Source organism: Crinia signifera, chromosome 4 (assembly GCF_055691185.1).
Source record: "Crinia signifera chromosome 4, ASM5569118v1, whole genome shotgun sequence".
Lineage (NCBI taxonomy): Eukaryota > Metazoa > Chordata > Amphibia > Anura > Myobatrachidae > Crinia > Crinia signifera.
In genome coordinates, this window is record NC_139220.1 from 314825443 (window position 1) to 314852559 (window position 27117).

At 49.3% G+C, this 27117-nt stretch overlaps 1 protein-coding gene across 2 annotated transcripts in view; it reads left to right on the top strand.

Moving 5' to 3' along the window:
- Positions 1 to 27117, top strand: part of LOC146075869 (neural cell adhesion molecule 2-like) — an 85682-nt gene that overhangs the window by 20182 nt on the left and 38383 nt on the right. The window lies entirely within an intron of this gene.

The window sequence follows — 27117 nt, forward strand, 5'->3', positions numbered from 1 at the left end:
GCTACCGCACGTAAGCGGAGTATTTACGCCAAACAACCCACTATGAAGTATCTTCTGCAATACATCACATGACCCACTTATTCAATTACCTATCCTCATAAAAAACTGCTTATTTGGAATTGGAATCAATTAGATGCCAATATATCCTTACAAGCATGCCTAACACATGCATTGCACACATTAACCCTTACAGCAATGTAAGTGCAATGCTTTGTATTACACCCTGTGTAAAAGATTATAAACAATCTACACATATACTATTTAAAGTGCAAATAAAACCAACAACTGTGAACTTGCATAAAGAATTTAATGAACCACAGAATTAACATAAATAAAAAAATATAAAATTATAAATTAAATAAGCAGGTCTTTCAGGTCCTGCAGGTCTGCTTGAGCGAGCCGCAGATGGTGCTCCAGTCGGCGGAGGGCCCCACGCACCCCCTCATCAGCCGGTGTGGTGTCATCTGTGGGCATGTCAAAGGGGCAACAATTAGTCATGTTATTCTTGCATACATTTCACATACTGCGACATAAATTGCACAAATGCTAGGTGACATGTGTGTATATATATATATATATCTATGTAGAGCATGGGTCCTCAAACTGCGGCCCTCCAGATGTTGTGAAACTACAAATCCCAGCATGCCTTGCCACAGTTTTGCTATAAGGAAGTGTTAAAACTGTGGCAAGGCATGGCGGGATTTGTAGTTTCACAACATCTGGAGGGCCGCAGTTTGAGGACCCATGATGTAGAGAGATAGAGACACACATAGATAAATAGATATGACACATACATATATACATACATGCTAACTTATTTACTACATACTGTATTTTTTGGCCTATACACTTTACTCTGCAGAAGACATAACAGTCATATTGTTTCTTCTCCGTCACAACCCACCCATGACTAACCAATGACAAGCAGGTCATGGCCTCCGTCAATAAGAACTTGTCACAATCTGCTCAGTCTAAGTTCAGTGATGGTTCGTGGCATGGGAGTTATGCAAATGTCAGGAATGCACAGTACACATCCTCAAAATCATAATTCTGTCTAAACCAACCTACAATTCTGTGACGGCAAAAAAAAATTCTGAACTACAGGGGGTGTTTAGGTCGAGGAGGCTCCTGGGACACTGGCAACTTCTGACTCCATTCCAAGGTAGGCCGGGCCATACTCCATTTATAGCATACATCCTAGAGTTTATAAATAACATTCACCAACAATATAGATTCCACTATTTGATGGGTCATAATCAACGCTTGCAGCAGGTGAATTTAATCCACAAATGATCCACTCATCCCTTTACTCCAGGATCCTGTTTAACTACAACGGTTATGTGGCAGTCAAAATGGAGCTCCAACCCATCCCACAAACCGGTGTAATTCAGAGGTGTCCTGGATGAAAGGGATGCCTTGGACACCCCATCTAACCCGTACCTGTATCTGTAGCTACCCACTTTGGGGTCTATATGAATAGTATGGAAAAAAATTTTTTTATCAACAGTGCTACATAACAAATACCAGTACAACTACTTCATGAATGATGCATTATGTTAACATACCGATCTGCTGATATTCCGGGGCCTGGCACGCCTCCTCCCCATCGTCATCCGACTCCTCCGGGGCAACCGTGGCCTCCTCAGACCCCTCCTCCGCCAGCTCCTCTGCACCAACAACCTCCTCCTCCAACTCCTCCACCTCCTCCACCTCCTCCTCCTCCTCCTCCTCCTCCTCCTCCACCACCACCACCTCCTCCTCCTCCACCTCCTCCTCCGCCACCAACACCTCCTCCTCCGCAACCAACTCCGCTTCCACATCCTCCTCCACCACCTCCTCACGCACCTCCTCCTCCTCCACCACCATCTCCTCCTCCTCCTCCTCCTCCTCCTCCTCCTCCTCCACCACCATCTCCTCCTCCTCCACTTCCTCCTCCTCCACCATTGCCGGCACCTCCTCCTCTGGGTCTTGGGCCTCCTCCTGTGCCAGGGCTGCCTCCGCCTCTTCCCGGGCCTGTTGTGCTTGGGCTCGTGCTGTGTGTTAGAAAAAAACATCATGGTCAATGTGGGGTCATTGGGGCACATGTATTAATCCATAACAAGACATACATGGCAGGGTGATAATGATGGCAAACGATGCAGGAAAGTAGCTCCTTACTGTTAATGGATTCCAAATAGTGACATTTAAATTAGTATGTGATTGGTAGTAATTTGTTCACACATTACAACCCAGGCATTTATCAATGTGTAACACATATTAGATCTGGCACATTGTAGGCATCATAATCCTCAATGCTATGGCATTACATATAAAAGCCACATGACTGCATGTTAACCAGGAAGAAGCACACATAACAGTCTATGGACTTTTAAACCCATGGACACCCACTTATCATGAGACACATTTTATTGTTTCTAGATGCTATGTTGTAAGTGCGAAATTTCATAGCTAAAATACTCACACTCAGCAATTTCGCCCCTGAGTTGCTGAAGCAGCTGGGGCTGGCGCCTGCGGAGGTCCGACCACCGCCTCTCCAGCTGCCCGAGGGACCTCCGCACCCGAGTGCGGGCGTAAATTCGGCGCCCTGCCGCAGCATAGGCCCTCCGCTTATGCCGGTTTGTTATAAAGGGCCCTGCACGGCCCAGCCTTGTCTCCATGACGGAGACAAGAACCCGCAGCTCCGCATGTGTGAAGGGTTCAGCCCTTCGTGTCTCCGCCATGTTGACAATGGCATCTATCAACCAATCAGCTGGTGGCATTGGTTGATCACAGTTATTTGTGTTAATAACTTTATTGTTCATCTTTACATGAACAGCGTCTCTGCGCCAACACAAATGGTGACAAATTCGCTTGCCTTCCAAACAGTAGTGTTGATGTATGGCAATGAACAAATCTGATATATATAATACACAGTGTGTATGCACTTAGCAAATCCAATGACGCCTCGCTCCGCCAAGCAACGCGTGCTATAGCTTAGCAACGCATAGCTGTACTTAGCAGTATTTACTCTATGCATCTATGTGTATGCGTACATTTATGTGTAAAAGACACATACACACACTTGCAGGTATCCTGAGACCACCATTATACAACAGCCCTGCCTGCCTGCCTGCCTGCCTGCCTGGCTGCCTGCCTGCCTGCCTGCTCCTTGAAATGTAGAAACATGTGAATAAATTGTAATATCATATATATAGATATAGATATATATATATATATATATATATATATATATATATATATATATATATATATATATATGCAAACAAATCAGACATCAACACATGAAAAAATCCCAAACACATTACAGAATAAATCAATGTACTCACCAGTCATCAGGGATAGTATCAACTACAATAATGAAGATATAACAAACACATAAGATCCCTTGAACAAGGTATAATAATTGCCACCAATATTTAACTTCCCCCAAAACTAAGCACATATGATAAATATCTCCTATTTCTTTGCCATTAGGAGGGCAGGCTGGCTAATTTTCGTGTTGTAACACTGACAACTAACACACTGTACTTATTTGAAGGGGTGATTTGTCCAATAATTGGTGTGTTCTGTGAACTCGATAACATGTACCTGAAGTATCTTTGCGCCACAGAGTCCCGCAGCTGGTATCCCCTCCGGCATTCAGGGGCGCGGGATGGGCGCATGGGCGGATCTTGCGGCTCAGATGGTACCTCCCACTCATCAAAGGGTATCTCACGCCGCACAGCAATGTTGTGGAAAAATATACACAGGCCCACGATCCTCGACACCATTTCAGGCGCATATTGTAAGTCACCACCAGTGCGGTGGAGCACTCTAAATCGACCTTTTAAAAGGCCAATTGAGCGCTCCACCACTTGCCTGGTGGCAACATGCGCCCGATTGAATGCCTCCTGTGGGCCCGGTGCTGGGTAGCTGTACGGCGTAAGTAGCCAGGGCGTACATGGGTAACCGGAGTCACCCAGAACCCACGCATCACGGCCTTCCAGCTCTTGGAGTCTTTGCCATATCCCGGTTTGTCGGATGACATGAGAGTCATGGGCACTTCCGGGAAACTTCGAGTTGAAGGCGAGAATCTCCATGGATGGGCCACATACCACCATCACGTTCAGTGAGTGGAACAATTTGCGGTTCCTATATATCTTCTCACTTCGAGATGGAGGCACAAATGGTACATGGGTGCCATCCACAGCCCCTATAACATTAGGGAAGCCAGCAATTTGATGGAAGGCCTGCTGGCTTCTGCGCAGGGTCTCGGTGGCAAATGTCATGGCCATGAAGTGCCCCTTGCGCCTGAACATGGCCGACGTCACACGCCTCAGGATTCGGCAGAAGGCCGGCTGAGATATTCCAGCAAGTACTGCCACTACTTGTTGGAATGATCCTGAGGCGCAGAAATGCAACACCGCCAGCAGCTGTGTGTGAGGCGGAATTGCTGTCGTGATCCCGTGTAGAGGTTCCAAATCACTCTGAATTAGGCTGAGCAGATCCAGAATTACATGTGGGGGTAACCGGTACCTAGTAAGTACCTCATCATCGGGCATAGCAAACAGAGTCACCCGTGTGCGATAGATTCTAGCACGTCCTGGCCTCCTTGGGCGACGAGTGGGGAGAGCCGCAAGTGCCCTTAGCCTCCTCTCCATGTAGCGCATAATAGCTTCTGCAACCTATAAAGAAATGAACATAAATACTGATGCACCTATGCACATAATGGCCATATCAGACTACAAATTGATTTGTAGCCTTCAATACGTACAATAGATGGCCGCCCCGTGTAATCCCGCAGATCCATTTGACTCTCTAATGATGACACAATAATATGAACTCAATACACACCGTCCAAAACACACAGATAAAGGTGTCAGCATTTTTTGCCGACATCATGTACTATGACACATTTCATCTATTGCTGGGACATGTTGTCCTGCAATAGATGAACCCACACAGGTTGAAGACCTGTGAGTGAAATAGTGAACATGTGACATGTTGCAATAATGATACACCACTTTGCTGGCCCAACAATCTGTAGTCAGTGAGGCAATGGTGCATACATTCATACACTTACATTGTTAATGGATATCATATCTACAAGGAGCATGGAAGAGCTTACCTTAGACCCTGACAAGTCCAGATCTGGAGACAAATGATTCTAGCAGGAAGTCACTATTTATAGGGCTCTCACATGTGTGGTCTATAACAGTAGAGATGAGTATTGCATGACTTGTGGGCTGGATTCTCTAAGGGATTGGGCTACTTTTAGCTTGCACTAAAACGCCACAATACCACAGTAGTCATGAATGAAATGTCATGTCATGCTAGCAAATAGCATGTGTATTGTGCAATAGTCACAGGTGTATCAGAAGATTCTATGCAATGTTAGCATTGGTGACCAGTATTTCATGTAGAACTTTCGCCAGGTTTTACACAATGGAATTTCCGCCACCGTATGCGGCGCGAAAAAACAGCGACGTACGCTCACGCACGGAACGCAGCTGCCGCTGATGTCCGCCAAACAGATTACACAAACAGTATATAAAGGTGTATTAGAAGGTGACAATGTTGTTGCTAACATGGCTGGATCCCAACCAGAGGTGGACCCAGTGCTGCAGCAACTATTTGACCAGATGGACTCCAGCACCACCTATGTGCCACTGCACATGCGGGCAGTGGGTAATGAGGAGGCTGCTGCCCCTTCTACAGCAGGGGAACCTGCACCTGACCATTCTACAGCAGGGCAACCTACACCTGGCCCTTCTGCAGCAGGCCAACCTGCAGCTGGCTCATATCCACCATCAGCAGAATTGTTTGGAACACAACAGGGGACTTCACAAGGTAGTACCATGGCCAGCACTTCAAGTGCAGCGACTGGTGCCAGGGGGCGTGGCCAGGGACGTGGCAAGGGGCGAGCCAGTGCAACAGCGGAACCACCCAAAAAAAATAAGGCATATGAAGCACAGGAGCTGGCCATCCTGGTTCCCCGAGCACGTGATTGGATAGAGTGTCCATCCGAGAAGCTGACACACACACGCAGATGGAAGATTTGGGAACAGATAACGGCAGAGATTAATGAAGTAGCGCCACAAGTTCGTGAGACGGACCATGTGAAGAAGAGGCAAGTTGTTTTGTGATACATGTGGCCAGTAATAGCCAAGTAATGATTGAATTGATGCTTAGATGCATTTAGCAAATGGGCCGTGAGGTTGTTACGATACACATACATTATTGCCATGTTATTTCGTTGAGAGTTAGAGTAGGGTGATTGTGAATGTGTATTGTAACGGTTGATATCCTAGTTGCATGTAATATTATATATGGGACATTAATCACATGTTGTAATATGTAGCACAGAGCAATGGCTGCAACAGCTAACATTGGGAGTGACATGTATTAATATGTCAACTTACATTGCAGGTGGCAGGACTTCAAAACCAACCTGAAGAGGAAGCTGACCAAGCGGTGGGACCACAGCCAGACATCTGGGGCCGGCCCCATGCCATCAGGGCTAGAGCTCACCCCCCTGGAGGTGATGGCCGAGAGCTGTATATCAGTTGAGGAGATCAGGGGGGTGAGCACGATGGATAGCGAGGCCCCAGCTGAAGTGTTTGCGTCTTTTCTGGAAGGTAAATATTGGTCATGCCATAAACTTGTGCAAGTAATTATCGTAGAATGTCTCCTAATTGTGTTTATCTTTTCCCACAGACACCCCACCGCTTGGTGACGACTCTGTTCAGGAGGTGGAGGAGTCCGTGCCACCTGGCCCCAGAGGTAGGCCTGTGCAGCAGCAGGCATCGGGCCAAGCCGATTTGGCCGCCTTGGCCGAGGTGCTTGGGGACATCAACCAGCAGGGAGACTTGGCATCAGAACGGGTGCGTAGGACCGAGGAGATCCTGGCGAGCTTGGTCAGCACCCAGCAGTCCATGGCTGCGAGCATGCAGGCCATGGCTGCAAGTGCTCAGGTGCTGGCCGAGCAAGCCACCCGCCAAAATGATCTCCTCCTCCACCATAATGAGCTTATGGTGGAGCTGGTTACCAGCAACAGGGTCCTAATGGCATCCGTTTCTGGTGCATTACCAGCGGCAACACTCCCTGCTGGCAGGAGGGGTAGACCAGCCAACCCCTCCACATCATCTGCTCCACCTGCCCCAGCATCTGGCCGTCCCCGAAGAGCTGCTGCACAGGCCAAGGAGCCTACCAAGGCCAAACGTGGTCGGAAATGAACTTGTGGCTGCATTAATCTCCGCCGTTATGTGTTCCCAAATCTTCCATTGTGCTGTGTGTGTCAGCTTCTGGTGTCCAATCACGTGCTGAGGGGAACCAGCTGAGCCCTTGCTTCATATGTCCTTTGTGGTTCCCCTGTTGCCCTCTTTTGCCTGGCATTACTGTCAGCTGTACTTGAAGTGATGGCCATGGTACTATCTTGTGAAGTCCCCGGTTGTGTTCCAAATGATTCTGCTGATGGTGCATATGAGCCAGCTGCAGGTTGGCCTGCTGCAGAAGGGCCAGGTGTAGGGTGCCCTGCTGTTGAATGGTCAGGTGCAGCTTGCCCTGCTGTAGAAGGGCCAGCAGCCTCCTCATTTCCCACTGGCTGCATGTGCAGTGGCACATAGGAGGTGCTGGAGTCCATCTGTGTGCAATTATATTTGTTTTGTATTATTATTTATTTTGCGGCATTCCTGCCATGTTGTTTATTGTTTGTATGTATTATTTTATGGTCATTGCATCACACTGGCATTGACTGTGACATGAATATAAATAAATGTGTTTACTTTACCCAAAATGTGTGGTTTCATGAGTACATGTCAAATACACATGTGTATTGCTAGTATTAATATTCTGTCATGTCCATTGTTAGCAGTTTGAAAGTGTCTGACAAGTACAGCATATGTGGGTGTTTAGTACGGGTTCCTTGAAGCAGCAATGGTTTCAATTAAAGCACTGACAAGCGTCCTATTAGTGAGTAATGAGTAAAGGAGTAGATTCTATTGGGTTCAGGTGTTAATGGTTGTAGTCATTAGGCGTACGTTCGCCTAGCGCATGAACGAGTGGTGTCCGCAAAGCAATAGTACACTTGTGGACACCGCACATTTCTGCCCTTTTTGATCGCGTGCATTCGGAGTGGTTTCCGAATGTACGCCCCCCAACATAAGTGTACTCCCCCGTGTCCGCCCATGTTTCCGCCCCGTTTTGCCCACTTTGAAACTACGCCCATGTGTCATTCCGCATGACGCCCATAATACGCCCCTATTTCCCGACAGATAGCGGTGAACAGTTTTGGACGGGATTTGGCCGAACTGGTACCGAGTCAAGGCGTGGCACATGCGCGTAGCGTTCTCCACGCATGCGCAGACGCCATAAAGACGCGATCCGTAAGTACGCGGTAAAGTCAATCAGAATAAGGGCCACAGTCTTCCCGACATACTGTTTCCCAGACGGCGGGTCCAGCAATGTGGGTGCTGCAGCCCAGTGGCGTAAGTTCGTCCCAATTGCCCGGAGGCAAGATAAATGTTGGTGCCCCCCCCCCCCCTCCTACTACATACACACCTCTGTCGAGGAATAAGAACAGACTCTTATGTACAGGGGTGGATTCAGAACAAAACAACAGGGAGGGGGGACCATGACTGGGGGAGGGGTTATTTGTGTGTGCTCACAACTATTTCTTGGCCTCTGAAGGCATGATGAGGAGAAGCAGTGGTGAAAAGTGAAAAGGTGATGGGGTGGAGAAGGAAGGCAGGCAGTGATGGAGTGGGGAGTGAGAGGTACAGTAAAAGGGGAGAGTGAGAAGGAAAGGGGGAGTGAGTGAGAGGGTATAGAGAGAAGGGCGGAAGGGGTGGAGTTTTGGATAGAGAGTGGGGGAGTGAGAGAGAGGAGGAAGGGTGGAGTTTTGGACAGAGAGAGTGGGGGAGTGTGAGAGAGGGGAGTAAAGGTGAAAGTAAGTGTGAGAAGGGGAGAGAGTGTAAAAGATAGAGAGGGTTCTAGGTGGAGAGGGAGAGGGCTGAGCGTAGAAAGGGGGGTGAAAGAGGGAGGGGGTGAGTGTGAGAGAGCGTGAAGAGACAGAGTTGAGAGAAAGGGGGGAGAGAGTGTGAGCAGAAAGCAAGACAGAGGAGGTTAAAAGAGAGAGGAGATGGGTGATAGGGTGAAGACGAGAGAAAGTTTGAGAGAGAGGAGTGAGAGAGGGGGATGAGAGCGGAAGAGTGAGTGAGTGAGTATGTGAGAGGGGGAGAAGAAAGGGGGATGAGAGATATTGAGAGAAGTGAGGGGGGGTGAAAAAGGTAGAGAAGAGATATAGGGGTGAGAAAAGGAGTGAGTGGGAGAGAAGGGTGAGAGTAAGGGAGGGGGAGAGTGTGAGAGAGGGGAAGAATAGAGGGGAGGTTGAGGGGAGAATGATTGTGAGGAGGCGGAGAAAAGAGAGAGGGGGTGGGAGTGAGAGTGAAAAAAAGGGAGAAAGTTAGAGAGGGGGGGAGAGGGAGTGAGAAGAGAGAGAGCATTGATAGAAGTATGCAGGGAGCAGCATACAGATCAACATTACCTTCTCTGTGTCACTGCTCATGGGGAGGGGATGTGCCCAATGTCCCACAGAGGTGTTGCAACTCCCAGTATGTGTCCTGGCTCCCTCCAAGAGTGGTATACAGGTCAGCCTTCTTCTGTGATTTGCGGGTCGTCCGGCTTCTGTGATATGTGGGTTGGCTGTTAAATATGTGAAAAAAAAAAAAATCACATACACGACACGGGTTTCTTGCTCACGGCCGTCCGAAATCTGCCACTTTCTCTGTCACTCAACACAAACACACACCTGTTTCACTCAAACATGCACATGCGCAAACACCTTACACTTAACAGACACACACATCTCTGTCACTTAAAAACATCCACACACCTGTTTCACTAAAAACACACATGCAGCACACCTCTTACATAACATACACTTCTGTCACTAAAAAAATACACACATACACTTCTGTCACTAAAAGAATACACACATACACTTCTGTCACTAAAAGAATACACACATACACTTCTGTCACTAAAAGAATACACACATACATTTCTGTCACTTAAACATCCATGCACACAGACTGCTCACTTATTAAAGACGCCTCCTGGCACATCTCACATTATTTGCATAAATTTACCCATTTCTTTGGGCTGCAGATAAAGAAAAAATAACCCATACTCACACATATACCTCCATAAAGGGGGTCATTCTAATTTGTTCGCATCCACCGTGCGTTCGCACGAGGAACCAATGTTGTGCGTATGCGCTGGTGCATGTGTATCGCCACACTGTTCGCCAAGCGCAGGCACCCAAGACTGCGGGCAGGGGTGGCTGCGAATATTCGCACCCATGGGAATACCCAGCATTTAATGGTTTTACCCATGGTAATCGGCCCGTGACGTGGGTGCCAGGGGTGGACAGCTGACATCACCGGATGTCAGCTGCCTGCCAAGTTCCTCTCGAGTGTGCACGCACATGTAAGTGTCCTGAGAGTCACTTAGATCTGCGTGCACGTTCCACATCATTCCATGGTCGGCGACCATGGAATGATGTGGGTGTTTCCACGTAGCCTGCGAATGGATGTCTATGTTAAACATCCATTTGCAGCCCATGAGAAGGGACATGGCATGCAAGGGGTGAGGGGAGGGGGGCGATCGGACTGACATATGGCGGGCGGCCTATCACACACCTACACACATGCATATATAGTCACACATATATACACATACTGTCACACACTTCTACATACCTACACTTATGCATACATACAGTCACACTCCTATTCACCCATGCACACATTCACACAGTATAATAATAAACCAACAAGTTACACACACACACAGATAAATACATACTGTACATAATAGTTACACACACACACACACACACACACACACACACACATACATACTGTACATAATGGTTACACATACAGATAAATACATACTGTACATAATGGTTTTACACACACACACACACACACACACACACACACACACACACACACATACATACTGTACATAATGGTTACACACACAGATAAATACATACTGTACATAATGGTTACACACACACACACACACACACACACACACACACACAAATACATACTGTACATAATAGTTACACACACAGATAAATACATACTGTACATAATAGTTACACACACACAGATAAATACATACTGTACATAATAGTTACACACACACACACACACACACACACACACACACACACACACAGATAAATGCATACTGTACATAATGGTTACACACACACACACAAACACATACGGTACATAATAGTTACACACACAGATAAATACATACTGTACATAATAGTTACACACACACACACGCACAGATAAATACGTACTGTACATAATGGTTACACACACACAAATACATACAGTATATAATAGTTACACACACAGATAAATACATACTGTACATAATAGTTACACACACAGATAAATACATACAGTACATAATAGTTACACACACAGATAAATACATACTGTACATAATAGTTAAACACACACACACACACACAGATAAATACATACTGTACATAATGGTTACACACACACAAATACATACAGTATATAATAGTTACACACACAGATAAATACATACTGTACATAATAGTTACACACACAGATAAATACATACAGTACATAATAGTCACACACACACACACACACACACACACACACACACACACACACACAGATAAATACATACTGTACATAATGGTTACACACACACAAATACATACAGTATATAATAGTTACACACACACACAAATACATACTGTACATAATAGTTACGCACACAGATAAATACATACAGTATATAATAGTTACACACACAGATAAATACATACTGTACATAATAGTTACACACACACACACACACACACACACACACATAAATACATACTGTACATAATAGTTACACACACAGATAAATACATACAGTACATAATAGTTACACACACAGATAAATACATACTGTACATAATGGTTATACACACAGATAAATACATACTGTACATAATAGTTACACACACAGATAAATACATACTGTACATAATGGTTACACACACAGATAAATACATACTGTACATAATAGTTACACACACAGATAAATACATACTGTACATAATGGTTACACACACAGATAAATACATACTGTACATAATGGTTACACACACAGATAAATACATACAGTATATAATAGTTACACACACAGATAAATACATACTGTACATAATAGTTACACACACACAAATACATACAGTATATAATAGTAACACACACATAAATACATACTGTACATAATAGTTACACACACAGATAAATACATACAGTACATAATAGTTACACACACAGATAAATACATACTGTACATAATAGTTACACACACAGATAAATACATACTGTACATAATGGTTACACACACAGATAAATACATACTGTACATAATGGTTACACACACAGATAAATACATACTGTACATAATGGTTACACACACACACACACACACACACACAAATACATACTGTACATAATAGTTACACACACAGATAAATACATACTGTACAAAATAGTTACACACACAGATAAATACATACTGTACATAATGGTTACACACACACACACAAATACATACTGTACATAATAGTTACACACACAGATTAATACATACTGTACAAAATAGTTACACACACAGATAAATACATACTGTACATAATGGTTACACACACAGATAAATACATACTGTACATAATGATTACACACACACACACACACACACACACACACACACACACAGATAAATACATACTGTACAAAATAGTTACACACACAGATAAATACATACTGTACATAATAGTTACACACACACAAATACATACTGTACATAATAGTTACACACACAGATTAATACATACTGTACAAAATAGTTACACACACAGATAAATACATACTGTACATAATGGTTACACACACAGATAAATACATACTGTACATAATGATTACACACACACACACACACACACACACACACACACACAGATAAATACATATTGGATATAACATACCCTCCAACATGACCCATTCAATTAGATGTAACGAGGGCTGCATAGGCTCGAGTGTAATTAAGAGCCTGTGAATTTGCAGTAGTTAAATAAAGTTGTGAATGTCAAGATAAGGCCTGAGGCAAATAATGAGTGGCAGGTAGATCTGCCCTATGGGGTAGCTGGGGGGCGTCAGCTTAGAGAGGGGTATTTATAGGCAAGCAGGCAGGAAGGACTTCCTCTTTGAGTCTGGATTTCTGCTGAGACTATCCTGTGTGACCAAGCGCAAGGACAAACGAAGCTAAGTATTTCTACTTTCTCTGTTCTGTAGCTAGTTACTTTACTTAAAGATGTCAGGGCGTCCCAAGCGCAGCGCTCCCCCCCCCGTTGGCTGGCAGACGCCGCCCGCCCCCTGATCACTGTAGCAGGGCGTGGGGGTGGTAAAACGCCAGCCATGGCCCAGTACACAGAGGCCACCGAGCGCCAGCTCTCCCCGGCGCTGCAGCGCGGAATTGTTCCCCTGTCAGCAGTCAGTCCCAGCAGCAGCGGAGCTCACGTCGCGGGGATCACGCGGTCCCCGGCGGCTGCCAGACCACAGCGCCAGACCGCGTCTAGCGAGGTGGGTAGCACACCAACACGCAGGGGCATGCCAGGCACCTCGGCCGAGGCGCTGGCTGCCCACGCTACGTCACCAGGCACTAGGGCAGGGGTACACAGAGTGCAGGTCCACCGCGAAGAGGAGCAAGGGGGGATGAGTACACCTCCTCCAGCTCCTGGGGCCCCCGGGTACGCGCTACCTTATGGGGACAGAGGGGGGCCATCTACCCCGCATACAACTAGCTCCAGCCCCATGCAGGTGATTACGGGGGGCCCAGCAAGGCTCCCTGCGTTACTAGGGGGGCCGCCACTGGTCACGCTGCAGGCCTCCCTGGCACACACTGGTGAGCCTATACTGCCTGGCAGCTTTGCCCCGCAAACGGGTTTTTTTTCTGGGGGGCCACCGGCCTTAACCCGCGGCAGCGGGGATGCCACGGGGCCTACCACAGCTCAGTTTTACCCGGGACAGCAGGCAGCGTGGCACCAGGGCCCTGGGCAGAACCAGGCGCCACAGGGGATGTTCCCTCACTCAGCTCCCTTACAGCAGGGGCACCAGGGTTTAGGTCAACCAGCATTCTACCCGGGTTTCCAGCAGTTTCAGCAGCCCACGGGCACCACACACCAGCAGGGGGTCTGGCCTTTCCCGACGGCGGTATCCACCGGCCACACAGGGTACACACCAGTGCAGCAACCAATGTCACACCAGCCTACCTGGGGACAGCAGCCAGCTTTCCCATATTTCCACCAACACGGTGGGGCGGTGCAGGGGCCCTACGGGTCGGCTTGGCCATTATTCCAGCAGCAGCCCACTCCTAGCTGGGCGTCAGGGTCGCAGCATCCCTATCAGAGTGGGGTCCAGCCCCACCCATATGGGCAGCAGCAAAACTTCACCCCTACGCGCCCTCACTATACGCCCGCGGGGAATGCAGAAAGGGGAAGGGCACCCGGGGGAGAGGCTGTTTTTTCTGCGACGTCAGGCTCTGGGGGTAATACCTTGCATTTGTCTCCCGACATGTCTACAGGTTCGGACCGGGCCGGGAGGGCCTCGAGCTCGGCTCAGGGTGCCACGCAAGGAATCCTGCAAGTGTCCGGGTCGGGTCAAGGGTCATCTACCCCGGCCGCCATGCCGGTCGCGAGCGACGGGGACACCGGGGGTGCCTCCGGGGATGAAGGGCAGTCTGGCGGACCGGTAAGGCCCAGGCCTTCAGAAAAGCAGGCGCAAGAGGCAGGGCCTGAACCTGAGGACGGGGCCGAATCCACGGATGGTGAGAACACTGACAATTCGTTGTGTGAATCCTCATCTTACCATTCCACAGCTAGTAGCGGGGATGAGGGTCAGTCTGGGCGCCCGCGCAAGCTTGCAAAGTTGGTTGCGGGAGCCGTGGCCAAGAGGGTCAAGGGCACAAAGCGCAAACAAAGGGACGCGCCACCCCCCCCCCCGTTACAGACACGGCTGGGGATAAGGTCCACTGCTCTAACACGGCCATAGCCAGGGGGCTCCGTAGGGGAGTTAGAGAGAGGATTAAAAGGGGGAAATTTGTGGATTTCTTCACTTTAACGGCTGATATGAAAAAGGAATTTGACAAGGCCAAGAAATCCTCAGCCAATGGGGAGCTCGCATTTAAGAGCTTTCACAATTGGCTTAGGGGTTTCCTCATCTTTTCCTCGTGCTACCTGAGCACCAGGCCAGATGAGCACTTGAATGTTCTCCGTTACCTATTTTTGGTAAACGAGACATTCATCAGCTACAGGAATGGGGCATGGCGAGACTATGACGAGAAGTTTCGTCGGGCCCACGAGGGGTCCACAAACATGCCCATGGGGTGCAAGCATGTAGAGATATGGCTGGAGGTCATTGGGAAAGGTCAGCCATCCACTGAGCAGACAGGCAGGAAGCCCTTTCTCGGGGGGAAACCCGGGGCGAAGACCCCGGGCAAAGGCAGGTGCTTTGCCTTTAACGACGGCAAATGTGAGAGAGGGGCAAAATGCCGCTACAGGCACGAATGCCGTTGGTGTGGGGCAGGACACTCAGGAAAAGCCTGCAAGTCCGGAAGGGCCCAGGAACAGGGTGAGGCAGGGCCTAGCAACAAGTAAGGCACACTCCCCCATAGTCCTGGACGAGTTGGCTCGCCGCCTAGCCTTTTACCCCGACAGGGAGGCGGCACAGTTCTTATTTCAAGGTTTTAAGTTTGGTTTTAAGTTACCCATACCCGAGTCAGTTTTAGTGAGATCCCATAAAACCTAAAATCGGCCAGGGATTTCCCAGGGGTTGTGAGGCAAAAAGTGTTTGCAGAGATAGAACTGGGAAGGATGGCGGGCCCCTTTGCGGCCGAACCCTTACCCAACATGTGCTTCTCCCCTCTAGGCGTAGTCCCTAAGAAGACGCCGGGGAAGTACAGGTTGATACAACACTTGTCTTACCCCCCCGGAAGGTCGATCAATGACGCCATACCTGAATCACAGTGTAGTGTGCATTACCAGCTCTTCGATGAAGTTCTGGAGATAGTGAAGGGTTTTGGTCAAGGGGCACTAATGGCGAAACTGGACATTGAGTCCGCTTTCCGGCTGCTCCCCTTACACCCCACTTCATTCCGCTTTATGGGTTTCAGGTTAGAAGGGGGCATATATATTGACAAATGCCTGCCCATGGGTTGTTCGGTCTCCTGTTCCTATTTTGAGAGATTCAGCACTTTCCTGCATTGGTGCGTACAGGAAAGTGCGAGCTGCAAAGGGGTGGCTCATTACTTGGATGATTTCCTTTTTGTGGGACCAGGAGATGACGACACATGTGAGCGCATTCTGGAAAGGGCCAAAGACATATTGACAGCCATGGGGGTTCCCATAGCAGCTGACAAGACAGAGGGTCCCACCAGGGTGATATCATATTTAGGTATCGAAATAGACTCTGAGAGTGGATGTTGCAGGCTTCCAGAGGATAAAGTGGCAAAGCTGCAGGCGCTTATCGAGGAGTGCCGGCGGAAGGGGAGGGTCCAGCTGCGGCTGATTCAGTCGCTGCTGGGATCTTTCAACTTCGCTTGCCGCATCATTCCTATGGGGAGGGTGTTCTGCAGGAAGCTGGAGAGGGCCACAGCGGGGGTAAGAGACCCACACCATACAGTCAGGCTAGGGCAGGAGATAAAGGGCGACCTAGCAGTCTGGTCCAGTTTCCTGGAGCAGTTTAACAGGGAGCTGCTGTGGCCGGCGGACCCAGCATCCAGTGTGGAGCTACAGCTATACACAGACGCTGCGGGCTCTACGGGATTTGGGGCCTACTTGCAGGGAGAATGGTGCTGCGCGCCATGGCCGCAATCTTGGATAGACCGCGGTTTCACGGTCAATCTGTTACTGCTGGAGCTCTTTCCCATAATCGTGGCGGTCGAGCTGTGGGCCAGCCAGTTGGCGGACAGGAACATAGTGTTCTGGTGCGACAACATGGGAGTTGTCCATGCGATTAACAACCAGAGGGCCACATCGCCAGAAGCATTGCGCCTGCTAAGACACCTAGTTTTGCATTGTCTGCAGCACAATATACACTTTAGGGCCCGACACGTCCCGGGTGTCGACAACAGTATAGCAGACGCACTCTCGAGGTTCCAGTTCGAGAGATTTCGCGAGCTGGCACCAGAGGCTGCTGTCACAGGGCTCAGATGTCCCCCTCTTGTATGGCAGGTCATAGAGTCGGCATGAAGTCACTGGCCCTGCTATCTTTGGCCCCGTCCACACGTAGAGCTTATGGGGCGGCTTGGAGGGATTGGTCAGCCTTTCGGGTTTCACCGGAGGCAGAGGGTAAGTCGGTCGAGGACCGGTTACTAGCCTTCGTCTGGGAACATTATAAAAACGGCAGGTCAAAGTCGGCTATGGCGGCGGCTTTGGCTGGGATAGCGTTCCATTCCAAGTTGCTAGGCAAGCCAGACCCTACCAGGTCTTTTGTACTATCCAAGGCTCTAAAAGGGTGGGCTAGGGCACAACCAGGGGTTCCAGACTCACGTCGCCCGGTAGATGAGGGCATGCTGGGGGACCTTATGCAGTGTCTGAATGGAGTGGCGGAGAGTAGTTATGAGGCGGCGCTCTTCAAGGTGGCATTTTCCTTTGCATTTTTTGGGGCCTTTCGAGTAAGCGAGTTAGTGGCAGCTAACAAGCGCGCGCTTTCTGGGCTCCTCAAAGAAAATGTAGTTTTCCGTGAGGGGAAGATACTCTGCAAGATAGGGAGGTCTAAGACAGACCAGGCAGGTAAGGGCGCCTGGATTACATTGAGAGCGCACTGCAATAAGGCGATATGTCCTGTATCCCTGGCTGAGGAGTATGTCTCGGGCGGACCAGGCACCGCGGCACAGTTCCTGGCACACAAAGAGGTGGGGCCACTTACCCGATTCCAGTTTGCGGCTGTGTTTCGGAGGTGTGTCGTGGCATTGGGTCTCCCCGAGAAAGAGTATGGAACGCATTCGTTCAGAATTGGGGCGGCAACTTGCGCAGCCGCAGCGGGGCTTCCACCATCCTCAGTTCAAGCGGTGGGGAGGTGGAAGTCAGCCGCTTATAAGAAATATATAAGGTTAGATAAGTTGTAGATAGCGCCTGTTGCGCTGACTCGAAAACATATTGTTTACAATCGGTTTTGGGACTTTAGCGTCCCGGAATCGACGGTGTGAAGGGAATTTTTTTACTTTTTCCTCTGCAGGGGACTTAATTACAATTGGCTTCCCCCAACAGTCCACCAGAGGTTTTTTAAGATTTTTCCCCTTCACTCGGGTCTATAGTCAATGCATTCCAGTTGTGTCTTACAGTATAATGTTATATGCTAACTTAGGCTTTCTCTTTTTCAGCCCCTCCCCCTTCCTCACGGACTCTGGGCAGGGTTTGGTTAGTGGGGCACTCTTACATATATTGGGCTGCTAGGCACCCATTGGCAGCCGCGGCCCCGGTGCTGTCTCGGGCACGGGAGGTGCACTGGCTGGGCATTAGGGGTTTTCAGTGGGATGGCCTGTGGGATCTGCTAGTCTCCAAAGCTAGGAGATTAGGCGTACCTGATGTTTTAGTAATACACCTGGGAGGCAATGACCTGGTCAAGCGGACAGGCATTGCATTAACCATACAGATTGAGAAAGACATGGCGAGGATACAGGAGCGTTGGCCAGGTGTATTGCTGGTATGGTCAGACATAGTGCCCCGTTTCACATGGCGGGGGTGTCGGAGCATAGAGGCTGTTGAGAAGGCCAGAAAGAAAGTGAACCACGCAGTGTCCAGATACATAGTGGCGAAGGGTGGTAAAGCAGTCAGGCATCCCACCATTGTGAAAACCAACCCCAAGTTGTATAGGCCAGACGGGGTTCACCTATCGGACCCCGGTATGGCAATTTTTCTGCAGGACATTCTCACTAGTTTAGTGTAGTTAGGGCGTAGTTTGTTGTTTTAGGGTGGCGGGCCTTGTGGCACAGTTTAACCTGGCGGGGTAGGAGTGCCAAGGCAGTGGCGGTTGAGCGCTCTCGACCAGCACTCAAGTGTGGTGTCAGGTGGTCTCCGTAGGGTATGGCCCGCCCCTCTGCCAAGAAGGTAGGCGAGTCCCGACTCAACGCGGTGGGGCGCTGGACACTTCCTGGAAGTGCCCGCGTCTGGCCCTAGGAGGGGCGTGGCATGCCGCTGCGGAGCGGGCTGTACGCACAAGTTATTTGAGTGATGCCAGCGAGTGGGGCGACCTGGTCGCCGCCATGAGGGGCATCCGCGTTTGAGGGTGCTGGTCTCAAGTGCTTCTTCTTGCCATCCCTAAACAATTAGGGTCATACCATCTTTAAATAAATATCCTAGATGACCTTTAAACTTACGCAGTTGGTGTCCGTGTCTTATTTATTAGTTAAGGTGTCAGTGTGAGTTATTTCTAGGCTTAAGTGTTAAGTAATAGATAGAAGATAAAACAGCATAATTCTCTAGGCGCCTTAGATGTAACGAGGGCTGCATAGGCTCGAGTGTAATTAAGAGCCTGTGAATTTGCAGTAGTTAAATAAAGTTGTGAATGTCAAGATAAGGCCTGAGGCAAATAATGAGTGGCAGGTAGATCTGCCCTATGGGGTAGCTGGGGGGCGTCAGCTTAGAGAGGGGTATTTATAGGCAAGCAGGCAGGAAGGACTTCCTCTTTGAGTCTGGATTCCCACCCTCCCTCCCCTTTTAAAGTGCTACATGGGCTTTTTGAGCCTCCACCAAATTTGAATTTAGTTTCATTTACAATCGGCGGTTGAGCGCTCTCGACCAGCACTCAAGTGTGGTGTCAGGTGGTCTCCGTAGGGTATGGCCCGCCCCTCTGCCAAGAAGGTAGGCGAGTCCCGACTCAACGCGGTGGGGCGCTGGACACTTCCTGGAAGTGCCCGCGTCTGGCCCTAGGAGGGGCGTGGCATGCCGCTGCGGAGCGGGCTGTACGCACAAGTTATTTGAGTGATGCCAGCGAGTGGGGCGACCTGGTCGCCGCCATGAGGGGCATCCGCGTTTGAGGGTGCTGGTCTCAAGTGCTTCTTCTTGCCATCCCTAAACAATTAGGGTCATACCATCTTTAAATAAATATCCTAGATGACCTTTAAACTTACGCAGTTGGTGTCCGTGTCTTATTTATTAGTTAAGGTGTCAGTGTGAGTTATTTCTAGGCTTAAGTGTTAAGTAATAGATAGAAGATAAAACAGCATAATTCTCTAGGCGCCTTAGGTACAAAATGCTCTGTTTCTGGACTTTCCTGCCAGTGGCAGTTGCAGATGTGAGCCTGCAGCACAGTCCAATATTCAAAAAGGGGAGCCACACCAGCTGCCATCCCAAACATCACTGAGAGTTGATGTGACCCCCCCCTCTTTGAATATTGGACTGTGCTGTAGGCTCACATCTGTAACTGTCACTGGCAGGGAAGTCCAGGAACAGAGCATTTTGTACCTAATGGGATGGGTCATGTTGGAGGGTATGATATAATAGTTAAACACACACACTGTCACACTCACCATGCTGCTGCTGCTGCTGCTGAAGGGCCTGGCTGGCAATGACTGTGTGTGTACAGTCCAGTCCCGTGTAGCCACGCCCCCTTTTCGGACTGCTCCTCCGGAGCCACTCACTCCCTCTTATCTGGCTGCAAGGAGTGTACAACTGCTGCACTAACTGTGTGCACTGTATTGCAGAAACTGAAAGTAAAATGAAGCTCCCAGCAGCCCTGAGCTTCCTGCAGCAAGGTCTGCTAGGAGCTGTAGTTTTTTTTTTTTTCATTTTCTTTACAGCTCCTCTCTCTGTGCCCCTCCTAGTGGCTAACGCCCGGCGGCCAATGTCTCCATTGCCTCCGGGAGTTACGCCACTGCTGCAGCCGCAAATTAGCAAGTTAATATGGCGTCCCAACAGCAAGACTCGGGCCCGTGGGTCCTCAACAATTTACGTGGGTGCTCAGGCCCTTGAGCACCCACAGAATCTGCACCTATGGAACAATGAAATACAGAGAAGCTTTTCATGAACTATGCTTAAAGGAATTACAGAAATGCTTGAGTGAATAGGAAAGTCTTGAGTCTGTATTTGAAGCATTCTAGAGTGGGAGGCTCTTGAATTGTTTGGAAGTGAGTTCCATTGAGTCAGAGCCGCATGCAGGGCCGGCGCTGACCGCTCAGCAGCTCCTGCAAAGCAGGGAGGCGCCATGTCAAAAAGGCGCTGTCTCCCTCCCTGCTTTGCTAAAGCTGCCGCCTGCCACAGTCAGCCCTGTCACTGCCTCCGTCCTGCATGCTGCCCGCAGCGCCTGTCTGACAGCGGGCGGGCGGCAGCAGTGTATAAAGAACTCCCTGCTCCCAGGCTTGCCTACCCTAGAAGCTCCGTCTTAGAGGCTGCTCCGCAAGCGGCAGGTCACTTCCGTCAGTGCACACTGTAATGTGCTGTCAGCCTGTCACAGATCGCGCTTCTGCGATGTATGTGATGCCGGGGAGCAGAGTGAGTGCAGAGGAGCAGCAGCGCTAGTAGTAACAACTAGTGCTGCTGTCGGGAGGAATGAAATAGCAGCCAGTCCCACTCTGACACAGCAGGAGAACGGGAGATAACAATGACAGGGCTGCTGTGAGCCTTATCTGCAGCCCGGGGATGGATGATGGATGACCGTGGATCTCTGGCTCCTTGCTTCCGTGTAGTAAGTAATACGAGTATCCAGTATCCATCTGCCATGTTAGCAAGGGACTGTCTGCAAACTACTTGCACCAACAAGTGTTGAATATACTTTTATAGTAGCGAGTAGTTTGCAAACGGTCCCTTTCTCCCTGCATGAGTGAGATCTGCACATTGTACACTATAGAGCTCTTTTTCTTTTAATCTAGTGGTTAAACCCCCCTCCCTCTCCAATGCAGAGACCAACTCTGTTTGCCACCCCACCATGTGTATATATATATGGTTGCAGGGAATTTAGCAGCAGCTTGTTTTATTACACCCAACACTAGGCACCTGAGCCAGTGGGTCTGCATACACCATTCTCAATCACTCTTTTTACAGGAATCCACAGGTGCCATAAAACCAGCTCTGGCAAAACTATATTATCTGGCCACTAACTGCACCAGCGCTTGAGTTTGCAGGTTAGCAGTTAATTTGTGTCCCATGACTGTGGGAGGGGTGGTTAGGGTTAGAGTATGAGAGGGGTAGTTAGGTTAAGGCTGTGGGAGGGGAATGGTTAGGTTTAGGCTATGGGAGGTGGAGTTTAGGGCAAGGTGATTTTTTTATTAAATTAAATTACATGACCTTACCTTGTTCGTACCCTTTCACTGGCAACCACACAGATACTGAACCCAGCAGGGCACACCCCAGAGAGGCATAGAAATGCCCATGGATGAAGCTAGACACACCCTTTTAGTAAAGCATGACATGGCGTGCCGCGCTCAGCATGGCACGTTTGCATGTGGCAGACAATCTCCCTGAAACTAGTTTTCAAAAGTAGGCAAGTATGCCTGCTCCCTTCGGCGCGAGAGCACTGTGCACACACTCAACACAGCCTGGATAGCATCCGCACTGTGACACTGCTGCTGCCCAGCCTGACTGCTGCGGTGTAAGCTCAAAGTCTCGGCGGGGCCGGGGGTGTGCGAGTCATCGCTGGGTGCCCTTCAGCCTGCGGGCAATCTCTGGGTCGCAGCAGGGCCGGGGGTGTCATCGGGTGACTGTGAGGGGAAAGGTTATCAATCAGCCTGAGAGGCAGTAGCGGCGTGCATCATATCACTGCCACTGCGGAGCTACAGACATTATCGCGAGATGATGATGATGATGTCATCATCTCGTGAGTCCTTGTCTGCAGGCTGCCTCTGCACTGCAGCCAGCCCAGCTATGATGATCGGGTCTGGTGATGGTCTGAGGAGATGAGATGACTGTCATGACTGAGTGACCGCTGGGTAGCGCGGACCGTGACTGTCCGACCTGCTGTGACAACTCTCTGGCCTGCTGTCACACCTGATGCCCCTCCACAAACAAGAGTACTGTATGTACAGTAAGTACTCATAACTTCATAATTGTAATCTTGTGTTCTACAATTTAGTAATACACTGGCAGCATAATTGGTCTAATTTAATTTAGCTTCATCTCTGCAAAGTTATTTTATGTTACTGCTAATCATCCAACAAGCAGTTAACAACTACGCACATTTTGACCCAAATGGTGGTGGCTAATGTTCCTGGAACACTGTCTGACTGCACACCAGATTATAATTAGGACTTGAAAACATACATAAACATTGCTTGTTGTGGGCGGGGATCCGTGTGTCAGAATGTGAATTTTGGCTCCGCAAATGTTTTAAGTTTTTTTTTTTTATCTGATCGCGAGTCGCAATCACAGCTCCTCCCTCTTACTGAGTTAAGCTCCGCCCACTGTAGGGATTTTGGGGGGGGGGGGTCTCCAGGAATCGATGATGCATGAGAAGGCAACCCTAGTTATGTGCCTAAAGGTGGTCATACACGCTGCGATAGCTGCGTGCGATGCGATGTGCGCTCCTGCGGGCATCGCACAGTACAAAAAATATGTGCTGCACATACTGTACTTTTTGTACTGCTTTTGGATCGCATCGCACACACATTACATGCATGCCGTGCAATGGGATGCGATCTAGCCCATAATGTATGCGATTCTCGCAGCGTGTATGGGCACCTTTGGTGCCTACAACATTTTGCGGACACAGCACTGAGATGTGAGCGGTTTGCTACACAAAACTGAAACGTTTGCGCAGTATCGGCTGCACCCTGGCTGAGCAGCCTACAGTAGCTGTGAAGCCAGACGCAGGCCGTCCATGTGTTGGGTTGTGTGTGATGTCATCCAGCCGTCGAAGCCCTCCCCGACATGCCTGCATTGTCTCGACCGTTCGCATGAAATGTTGAAGTGATGCCCCCGCAACAGGCCATTTGCGGCGTGGAGGGTGGGTGGTGATGGGGGGTTGCATGAAATGAAGTGAAAACCCGGCAACAGGCCATAGGCAGCGGGGACTGTGGAAGGCAACGGGGCCCAATGGCCTGTTGTTGGGGCATCGCTTCAAGATTTCATGCGAATGGTTGAGACAATGCATGCATTTTGGGGGAGGGCTTCGACGGCTGGATGACATCACACATAATCCAAAACATGGCAGGCTTGCTTCTGGCTTCACAGCTAGGCTGCGCAACCAGGGTGCAGCCGATACTGAGCAAGTGTTTCACTGTGTAGCAAACCGCTCAAAAGGGGCGCAAAATGTATGGTTTGCAGGAGGGCGCCGGACACCCTAGCACCGGCCCTGGCCGCATGGCTAAAAGCTCTAGCCCCAGATGAATTACGGGAGATCCTAGGTACTGCTAAAAGTCCTTCATCTACAGACCGCAGTAATCGGGTGGGACAGTATGGAATCAGAAGCTGCTTCAGGTACCTTGGGCCTTGGTCATGTAGGGCTTTGTAACTCAGTAAGTTAATCTTTCAGATGATTCCTCATGTTATGGGCAGCCAGTGAAGGGAATGGAGAATGGGAGTTTTGTGGCTAGAATGGGGCTGGTTGTGTAACAGCCTGGCAGCTGTGTTTTATACCAAGTGTAATCGGTGAAGATGTTTTGCTGGGAGACCCAGGTAGAGGGCATTGCAGTAATCTAATCAGGATGATACAAATGCATGTATGATTTTTGGCAGATCTTCAGAGGTTACTAAAGGTGCCCATACACTAGTAAGATTTATCTTCAGATCTGGCTGGTTGGAACAAAAACATGGTTATGGATGAGTGACAGTTTGTCAGTTTTCCAGCATTTCCAAGCAAATGGTCAACTGTCATTTGCTCTCATCCATAACCATGTTTTTATTCCAACCAGCCAGATCTGAAGATAAATCTGCGTGTGTATGGCCACCTTAAGTGTTTGATTCTGGCTATGTTCCTCAGATGAAAGATTGAGGATGTGATTGTGGCTGATATCTGATGTTTAAGTATCCAGCCACCATCCAGCACCGTGCCAAGATTCCGCAATCGATCAGAGTTTTGTCATGCTCTACCCCCAAGTGTCAGTCCAGTTGGGTGGCTGTGCTGCAGTCTTGTCCTTTGATGTTGAGGCCCTATCATAAGGACCTCTGTTTATCAGGATTCAGACTCATCCAACTGGCATCATCCATTCCTGGAGCTCAGCTATTATGTGCCATTTAGGGTTGGTTATTGTGTTATCAGTGCCTGGAGCAAAGGACGAGTACAGTTGTGTATAATCTGCATAGTAGCGGTAGACCAGGCCATGCCGCCTAATTATTTCACCCATTGGCAGCATGTACACTGCAAAATGCATGGGGGATAATATAGAACCTTGTGGGAACCCACATGGCAGTGGCACGGATGGTGATGAGTATAAACCCATTAGTCATATATCTCATAGCTCCCTTCTGTCTGTGTCACCCTGCAGGGGGAGAGACTCATAGCTCCCTTCTGTCTCTGCCTGCCTGCAGTGGGAGGGGTAGGCTCATAGCTCCCTTCTGTCTGTGCCACCCTGCACGGGGAGGGCCAGGCTCATAGCTCCCTTCTGTCTGTGCCACCCTGCACGGGGAGGGGCAGACTCATAGCTCCCTTCTGTCTGTGTCACCCTGCAGGGGGAGGGGCAGGCTCATAGCTCCCTTCTGTCTGTGTCACCCTGCAGGGGGAGGGGCAGGCTCCTAGCTCCCTTCTGTCTGTGTCACCCTACAGGGGGAGGAGCAGGCTCCTAGCTCCCTTCTGTCTGTGTCACCCTGCAGGGGGAGGGACAGGCTCATAGCTCCCTTCTGTCTGTGTCATAGGGTGACCAACTCATCTCTTTAATCCGGGACACATACTAATTACACAGGTTCTGTGGCAGTTTAAAACCAGGTGAAAGCCAGCCACAGAACCTGTGTAATTAATATGTGTACCGGATTAAAGGGATGAGTTGGTCACCCTACTGTGTCACTCTGCAGGGGGAGGGACAGGCTCATAGCTCCCTTCTATCTGTGTCACCCTGCAGGGGAAGGGCCGGATCATAGATCCCTTCTGTGTGTGCGTCACCTTGCAAGGGGTGGGGCAGGCTCAAAGTTCCCTTCTCTCTGTGTCACTCTGTCACCCTGCAGGGGGAGGGACAAGGGCATAGCTTCCTTCTGCCTGTGTCACCCTGCAGGGGGAGGGACAGGCTCATAGCTCCCTTCTGTCTGTGTCACCCTGCAGGGGGAGGGGCAGGCTCATAGCTCCCTTCTCTCTGTGTCACCCTGCAGGGGATGGGGGGGGGGGGGCAGGCTCAGGGGCGTAACTAGAACTTTGTGGGCCCCATAGCAATAATTTGGAAGGGGCCCCCCTCACCATTGTCACAAGAGAGAGAGGGTGTGAGGAAGAGACAGAGTGAGAGAGACCATGGGAGAAGTGAGACAGGGGATTCAAAGAGTGGTAAGAGAACGAAGGGGCAAGGAGAAGAGAGCAGGGGAGAGAGAAAGATGAAGGGCTGAGAAAAAGTGAGACAGTAGGTGAGAGAGGGGTTGGGGAGAGACAGAAGGTGAGAGAGGGGGTGGGGGAGAGAGAATGGGCCTGAGAAGCATGTAGTGAGCACCACCAAGCAGAGCTCAGCAGAGCAAGCCTCTCCGCCTCTGACCTCTGGTGCAAAGTGTTATGGGACTTAGTCAACTCCCAGTAATGCATTGCACTCCTGGTGCTCAGCAACAATAATTATTGTCACATTGACAGATACAGTAGGTGAAGTTTCAGCACTGCCCCACTCCCATGCACAAAACCATTAGCTAAAAAAAAAAAAACATGCCAACCACAGATAGAGGGGGGCTCAGGGGTACTGACCCCCTGTGCCCCCATTATAATCCGGCCCTGTAGGTAAGACAGTAAAGGGGAGTGAGAGAGGCAGAAGTAAAGAGGTAGAGAGGGAAGAGGGTGAGAAATGAAAGGGAGGCAATGGGGGGAAGGTGGTGGAGAGCAGGCATCTGAAAGGACTGTGGAAGGCATAATTTTGCCATACCCCCCCAAAAAAAGCAGCGCTGTGTACATTTGGAGG